Raw genomic sequence first — 8737 nt, forward strand, 5'->3', positions numbered from 1 at the left:
GGCGCACTCCGTCTGCCTGCATGGTTCCACCGCAGCCTGGAGAGTGCGTCTCTGCTTCATACTTCTGTGTGCCTCATCTTTCCACAAGGTCAACATCCACATAACCCGTCTCCATGCCAACGACAGGCCAACCAACTGTTACCACACAACAACCAATCCCGTTCATCTCCCAAGGCTGTGGCTGGCGAGTAGGAGGAGGTAGGGCACTTGAGTTAGGCGTGTGCTTCGTACTGCACCAGCATCGCTCCACCGCTCCATCAGCTCATCCATCCTGACTATTCAACCTTCTCCAGTAAAACCAAGCTAGGCTCTGATGTTTACAACCTAAATGAGACCAACAACGCTGTTAAAGAATGTCAAGGACTACGAAAAATGGAGTACTTTATACTTTTAAAAGAAAAAGTGAACTTTTCGCTAACTTTTTATGTGACCTGAGGTAATGTACATTTTGAATCATTGCATGTGAGTATTTTGATTTGCAATGAATGTTGGTACATAGGCAGAGACGCCGGTGTCAGCACAGTCATTCCATGTCTCCTAGAGGAGCTTATGGACCACGAAATGCTCCTGTATCTCCATACAAAGCTGTAAAGGTTTTGTTTCTTTGTACATGATTGTGGGCAAAATAAACCATTGAACCAAATGATCCTGGTTAGGAAACACCTCCATTCACTCTTGGATTGTGCTTTTCATGTCTTTTCAAGACAGATTTACCTTATTTTCTCGGTTTCTCTGCATGGCTAGATCTGGAGACGGGTGGGTTTGTACTTCTTCCTTTTTGGTCCACTCCAGTGCACTTCCTGGGAAAGTTTTTGAGTTGACATGGTCATGGGTTACAGTCATGTGACTTGTTAGTTGTCGTTGCCATTTTGAGGACGTTACTGTATCGTGCCGTTTCCACTGTCATGAATACTACATCAGAAACAGCGCAGCTCGCTGAAAAAGAAAGGGGCTGATATTTTAAGATGACAGAAGTTTTGGGTTTTGATATCTAACACTAGGCGAGTTGTTGAACCCTGATGTAGCGGACACTTACGTCTAAGCGTCCTCGTCCTCTCCGTACGGACAAGCTCTCAAAGCAGTCAACAGCACACACTTTGTGTCTGATCCTAAAATATAGCACCTGGACAGTAGGAAATGAGGCTAACATTAAGTTTGCAAGAAGGTTAACAACGTTTATTAGCATAGCCACAGGATTAATGTGGCAGTTTCATATGTTAACTAGCTCCTGAAACAAAGTGCTCACTGCACAGTCTGGAGCAATTTCTGTAAATCCACTGGTCCTGATGACAAACAGGGTCTTTGGGAGGTTTTCAAGAAACAATCCTTTTCTTTTGAACCTACAGCACAGCAGCGGCTTCTGTCCTCAAAAAGGCAGCACCAACAAGGCTTTTGACCCATGAAAAAATCAGTTTTATAATATCAGGCTTTACAGTCATTCAGCTCAAGAACATGAAAAGTATGCACTAGAATAGTTCAAAACAAAATGTTGCTGGCTTTCCTCTGGAAGTGTGGACTAAAAAGTGTAAACCAAGATCTTCATAGACAGTCATTAAACTTACTCGCTAACTGGATAAGGCCAGGAAAAGCTAACGATAAAACAATGCAGTTCTGCACAGAGAAAACACATATAATTCCGCTTCATCTTCTCACATCCTTCTTACAACAGCATTTGTATCAAGAAGGGATGGCTCCAGCATGTCCATCTGCCACCCTGCTCCTGCACCATCCACCATGAGTCCACCCAACTGCCAACTACCTCCGCCTCGCCTCGACACCTCCATGCCATCGGCTGAATGGCTCCTGTCATTACAAAGGCCTCTGGGAAACGGTTTGACCTCCTCACTCTCCCGTCTCACCTTCGCCCATCCTCCACCAAAGAAGCATCTCCGAGGGACCAGCTCATGGGCTGAACTGTCGCTCCACAATCTCAACACTATTAAGCAGTGAGAATGAAAGCTGACGTCGCTCTGTTCTTTCAGGCCGTTGTTGAAGCAGTTTACCATGCAGTAGTGTGTTAGCAAAACGAGACTATCAGGACAGATGTTGAACTTCAAATGCTGCAAGATAAAACAGAAATGAAAATGAATCACAGTTTACGTTGTAGGGTTTTAGCTTTTGTGTTGGACCAGCAGTGGTCTTCCTGAGGACTGAGCAGGTTTAAAGTGACCTGTTTACTCTGATGCTCAGTCTGCAGAGAATAATGAGCTGTTTGTGTGGTCGCAGCTCGTCAGACAGGTACAAATGTGGAGCTAGGCCTCATTTAAAAGTCTGCCTTAAAGATGTGCTTATGCCAGCACTTTGAATAGCCCAATAGGTACGAACATTTGTGTTTTATTTTCTACTGTAATGTTCTTCTGTACGACACTCATGTGAAGTGTTTAGTGACCTTGCTCTGTTTGCCAGAGCCCTGTGACCTGTGCAGCTCCAAATCAGACAGCTGGTGTGAATGTAAAACCACAGCTACAAAAACATCATTCTCTCATTGTTTTATGTCAGAAACAGAAGCCACATGTTTTCAATAAATCTTTATTTTCTTGACAATAGTGTGCCATAATGTGTGTCACGCAGCTCCTGCACGTGGACTCTTCTGACACTTAGACTTAGAGACATACACAGACAGTAAATGTGTGAAGTATCATTTCATAATCAATGAATTGGCGCTCTGTCTGCATCTCAGCCGTCACTGAAGATACTTCAAGCTTTGCTCTCTCTTATTTCTTTACTGAAGGTTCATTTAGTTTTACTTTAATGACAAATATGTACATATACCTATATTGACATAATTAATGATGATCATCAATCAACCAAAATAATACATGCTCGTTGTTTATTTCTTGTGTCTCAGTTGGTTATATATTCATTCTATTATAAATCTTATGTCCTGTTCTTTATCTCCAGCCACTCTACAGCACCTGTGCTGCTCTACACTGTGCCTCACTCTCCTCTCAGCCCTTTGGGGCCTAACAATAGCCCAGTATAAAGCCCACAGGACAGTGAGGAATCACTCTGAGCACACCTCACAGAACATGGACCTGCAGCCCGTCCCCAGGAGGACACATGTATCGCAGATGAATGTGTTCTTCACTGAAAAGTGGGTCAGGGTGAAAAATGTGCAGTCGGACCCTCAGCTGGTCTTTTCTTCCTCTCTTTCAGGAGGTGGAGGTTTAGCAGTGGCTCACGTGACGAGCACATGTGCACTCCAGTTAAACCAAAGACCTTCTGCTCAGCGGGCAAACACTGTAACTGACTGTACCGCTGCAAACATTAAAGAACATTATGCTTTTATCTTGTATAGTTATGACAAAGCCAGGCCAAATGGATGCAGTTAATAACAGTGACAGCAGAAGATTTTAGAACAATGATAATTGTGCCAAACAGGCCACACGACACTGTAGAACTATATATATATATAAAACAAAAAAATAATCATTTGGCCAAAGGAGGAGATACAGACCACAGATGTTAAGACACGAATGCTCCTGACCATGGAGGGTTCCATCCCAAATCCAGCACCCTGAGACTGTACACTAGCACCCTGAGACTGTATACTAGCACCCTGAGACTGTATACTAGCACCCTGAGACTGTACACTAGCACCCTGAGACTGTACACTAGCACCCTGAGACTGTACACTAGCACCCTGAGACACACTAGCACCCTGAGACACACTAGCACCCTGAGACTGTACACTAGCACCCTGAGACTGTACACTAGCCGTAAGGAAGGAGGCCGAGGACTAGTGATTGTCCAGGACGAAACGTCCAAGATCCATAAGTAAAGGCTCCTACAGAGGACGTGCTCAGTGAATGTCTCAGACACTGGGGAACAGAGGATGATGAGGTGCTGGAGGGACCATCATGAGAGGACACGCCCCTACATAGGAGGACATGCCCCTGCATGGGAGGACACGCCCCTACATGGGAGGACACACCCCTACATGGGAGGACACGCCTCTACATGGGAGGACACATGGGATGTACCACCGGAACATAACTGAAGTGGCTGATATCACGAAATCCTACCAATGGCTAGAAAGAGTCGGTCTGAAGCACAGCACAGAGGCCCTGATCATGGCAGGAAAGGAGCAGGTCTTGAACACCAGATCAATAGAGGCCCAGATCTACCACACCAGACAAGACCCAAGGTGTAGGCTGTGCAAAGGGCCCTGAGACCATCCCACACATAACTGCAGGTGCAAGATGCTGCAGGGACAGAAAACATGGAGCTCCATCACCAGGAGCTGACATAGTGTAAGAAACATCTGTGCAGAGCACGGGCTGAAGACCCCAAGGACAAAGTGGGAAACACCTCCAAAGGTGGAGAACGACCGAGCCAAGGTCCTCTGGGACTTCCAGATACAGACAGACCTAATGGTAATGGAGAACCAACCGGACATAGTGCTGGTCTCAAGGGTCAGAGGAAAGCCGTGGTGGTGGGCATTGCAGTGCATCATGGGATGGAAACGTCCGGAAAAAGGAACATGAGAAACTAGAGAAATACCAAGGCCTCAGAGAGGAGCTGGAGAAGGCCTGGAGCGTGAAGGTGTCAGTGGTGCCCGTAGTGACCGGAGCACTTGGGGCAGTGACCCCCAAACTGGAGGAATGACTTGAGCAGATCCAGGAAAAACATCAGACATCTCAGTCCAGAAAAGTGCAGGAACAGCAAAGATCCTGAAGAACCCTCAAGCTCCCAGGGGTGAAGGGGGACCACCTGTGTTTATATATATTTATGTGTATATATATATATATATATATATATATATATATATATATATATATATATATATATATATATATATATATATATATATATATATATATACATTTCTACCGCTTGTTCCCTTTCGGGGTCGCGGGTGACTGGAGCCTATCCCAGTGACTTTGGGCCTTAGGCGGGGTACACCCTGGACAGTGGCCAACACAGATACATAGACATTACAGACAGGGCCAATTTAAAGTCACCAATTTTACCTAACACATCATGTGTTTGGACGGTGGGAGGAGCCGGAGAACCAGGAGAGAACCCACGGTAACACAGGGAGAACATGCAGACACACTTATATATATATATATATATATATATATATATATATATATATATATATATATATATATGTGTATGCAGTATAGTATAAGGTTAAAAGCTCTCCTCATGTATCATGTGTTAAAGAGCTGCAGGCGTGGGTTAAGTTGCTGCAGGTAAGAGCCCTTTCATCTGAGCTGATGGACAGTCTGAAGACCTTGCTGACCTCACACCAGAAGACTTTCATCAGCCCAATCAGAGCTTGTGTGTCCCAAAGGCTCAGGCTATGTGCAGTCATCACAGAACACCTGCTCAGAGACTGTGCAACATCTACAACTGCTGCTCATCTCCTGCAGAGAACAAACAGAGCAGTTCCTCTCCTCCTGACGCTGCTCCAACACAAACAGACACAGAGAAGGTCAATCACAACAAGCATGACAGCACAGAAAGCTAAAAACAAAAAAGATAAATTAATGTAAAACAAAGGGATAGACAGGTCCATCTATGATGCCACGCAAGCTTCACCCAGGTCAAGGTACACTTTCTTGTCCCTCTAGGGAAATGACCTCCTCCAGATCAGGGGCCTCAAGTTTGAGTAGGAATTTTCCTGTGCAAGTGAAAAGTCTAAGTGGCCACAAGAGGCAAACTCCTGATTTATAAAACAATCTGTCCACTGTGCAGTTTGTGCTTTATAGATCCCACCTGCAGCTCCAATCTGCATACTGAACCCAAGCCACGCCCTCTCCACGCCCTCTCCACGCCTGTGGTGTGGAGAGGGCGTGGTGTGGTGATGGTGTGGTGAGGGTGTGGTGTGGTGAGGGTGTGGGTGTGGTGAGGGCGTGGTGAGGGTGTGGTGTGGTGAGGGTGTGGGTGTGGTGAGGGTGTGGTGTGGGTGTGGTGTGGTGAGGGTGTGGTGTGGTGAGGGTGTGGTGTGGTGAGGGTGTGGTGAGGGTGTGGGTGTGGTGAGGGCGTGGTGAGGGTGTGGGTGTGGGTGTGGTGTGGTGAGGGTGTGGTGTGGTGAGGGTGTGGTGAGGGTGTGGTGTGGTGAGGGTGTGGTGTGGTGAGGGTGTGGTGAGGGTGTGGTGTGGTGAGGGTGTGGTGTGGTGAGGGTGTGGTGAGGGTGTGGTGAGGGTGTGGTGAGGGTGTGGTGTGGTGAGGGTGTGGTGAGGGTGTGGTGAGGGTGTGGTGTGGTGAGGGTGTGGTGAGGGTGTGGTGTGGTGAGGGTGTGGTGAGGGTGTGGTGTGGTGAGGGTGTGGTGAGGGTGTGGTGTGGTGAGGGTGTGGTGAGGGTGTGGTGAGGGTGTGGTGTGGGTGTGGTGAGGGTGTGGGTGTGGTGAGGGTGTGGTGTGGTGAGGGTGTGGTGAGGGTGTGGTGAGGGCGTGGTGAGGGTGTGGGTGTGGTGAGGGTGTGGTGTGGTGAGGGTGTGGTGAGGGTGTGGTCTGGGTGTGGTGTGGTGAGGGTGTGGTGTGGTGAGGGTGTGGTGAGGGTGTGGTGAGGGTGTGGTGAGGGTGTGGTGTGGTGAGGGTGTGGTGAGGGTGTGGTGTGGTGAGGGTGTGGTGAGGGTGTGGTGTGGTGAGGGTGTGGTGTGGTGAGGGTGTGGGTGTGGTGAGGGTGTGGTGTGGTGAGGGTGTGGTGAGGGTGTGGTGAGGGTGTGGTGAGGGTGTGGTGTGGTGAGGGTGTGGGTGTGGTGAGGGTGTGGTGTGGGTGTGGTGTGGTGAGGGTGTGGTGTGGTGAGGGTGTGGTGTGGTGAGGGTGTGGGTGTGGTGAGGGTGTGGTGTGGGTGTGGTGTGGTGAGGGTGTGGTGTGGTGAGGGTGTGGTGTGGTGAGGGCGTGGTGAGGGTGTGGTGTGGTGAGGGTGTGGGTGTGGTGAGGGTGTGGTGTGGGTGTGGTGTGGTGAGGGTGTGGTGTGGTGAGGGTGTGGGTGTGGTGAGGGTGTGGTGAGGGTGTGGGTGTGGTGAGGGCGTGGTGAGGGTGTGGGTGTGGGTGTGGTGTGGTGAGGGTGTGGTGTGGTGAGGGTGTGGTGAGGGTGTGGTGTGGTGAGGGTGTGGTGTGGTGAGGGTGTGGTGAGGGTGTGGTGTGGTGAGGGTGTGGTGAGGGTGTGGTGTGGTGAGGGTGTGGTGAGGGTGTGGTGAGGGTGTGGTGAGGGTGTGGTGTGGTGAGGGTGTGGTGAGGGTGTGGTGAGGGTGTGGTGTGGTGAGGGTGTGGTGAGGGTGTGGTGTGGTGAGGGTGTGGTGAGGGTGTGGTGTGGTGAGGGTGTGGTGAGGGTGTGGTGTGGTGAGGGTGTGGTGAGGGTGTGGTGAGGGTGTGGTGTGGGTGTGGTGAGGGTGTGGGTGTGGTGAGGGTGTGGTGTGGTGAGGGTGTGGTGAGGGTGTGGTGAGGGCGTGGTGAGGGTGTGGGTGTGGTGAGGGTGTGGTGTGGTGAGGGTGTGGTGAGGGTGTGGTGTGGGTGTGGTGTGGTGAGGGTGTGGTGTGGTGAGGGTGTGGTGAGGGTGTGGTGAGGGTGTGGTGAGGGTGTGGTGTGGTGAGGGTGTGGTGAGGGTGTGGTGTGGTGAGGGTGTGGTGAGGGTGTGGTGTGGTGAGGGTGTGGTGTGGTGAGGGTGTGGGTGTGGTGAGGGTGTGGTGTGGTGAGGGTGTGGTGAGGGTGTGGTGAGGGTGTGGTGAGGGTGTGGTGAGGGTGTGGTGAGGGTGTGGTGTGGTGAGGGTGTGGTGAGGGTGTGGTGTGGTGAGGGTGTGGGTGTGGTGAGGGCGTGGTGAGGGTGTGGTGTGGTGAGGGTGTGGGTGTGGTGAGGGTGTGGTGTGGGTGTGGTGTGGTGAGGGTGTGGTGTGGTGAGGGTGTGGTGTGGTGAGGGTGTGGTGAGGGTGTGGGTGTGGTGAGGGCGTGGTGAGGGTGTGGGTGTGGGTGTGGTGTGGTGAGGGTGTGGTGTGGTGAGGGTGTGGTGAGGGTGTGGTGTGGTGAGGGTGTGGTGTGGTGAGGGTGTGGTGAGGGTGTGGTGTGGTGAGGGTGTGGTGTGGTGAGGGTGTGGTGAGGGTGTGGTGAGGGTGTGGTGAGGGTGTGGTGTGGTGAGGGTGTGGTGAGGGTGTGGTGAGGGTGTGGTGTGGTGAGGGTGTGGTGAGGGTGTGGTGTGGTGAGGGTGTGGTGAGGGTGTGGTGTGGTGAGGGTGTGGTGAGGGTGTGGTGTGGTGAGGGTGTGGTGAGGGTGTGGTGAGGGTGTGGTGTGGGTGTGGTGAGGGTGTGGGTGTGGTGAGGGTGTGGTGTGGTGAGGGTGTGGTGAGGGTGTGGTGAGGGCGTGGTGAGGGTGTGGGTGTGGTGAGGGTGTGGTGTGGTGAGGGTGTGGTGAGGGTGTGGTGTGGGTGTGGTGTGGTGAGGGTGTGGTGTGGTGAGGGTGTGGTGAGGGTGTGGTGAGGGTGTGGTGAGGGTGTGGTGTGGTGAGGGTGTGGTGAGGGTGTGGTGTGGTGAGGGTGTGGTGAGGGTGTGGTGTGGTGAGGGTGTGGTGTGGTGAGGGTGTGGGTGTGGTGAGGGTGTGGTGTGGTGAGGGTGTGGTGAGGGTGTGGTGAGGGTGTGGTGAGGGTGTGGTGTGGTGAGGGTGTGGGTGTGGTGAGGGTGTGGTGTGGGTGTGGTGTGGTGAGGGTGTGGTGTGGTGAGGGTGTGGTGTGGGTGTGGTGTGGTGAGGGTGTGGTGTGGTGAGGGTGTGGTGTGGTGAGGGCGTGGTGAGGG

This window comes from Eucyclogobius newberryi, unplaced genomic scaffold, assembly GCF_026437365.1.
Source record: "Eucyclogobius newberryi isolate DKJ021-1_F unplaced genomic scaffold, fEucNew1.0.hap1 SCAF_10, whole genome shotgun sequence".
Lineage (NCBI taxonomy): Eukaryota > Metazoa > Chordata > Actinopteri > Gobiiformes > Gobiidae > Eucyclogobius > Eucyclogobius newberryi.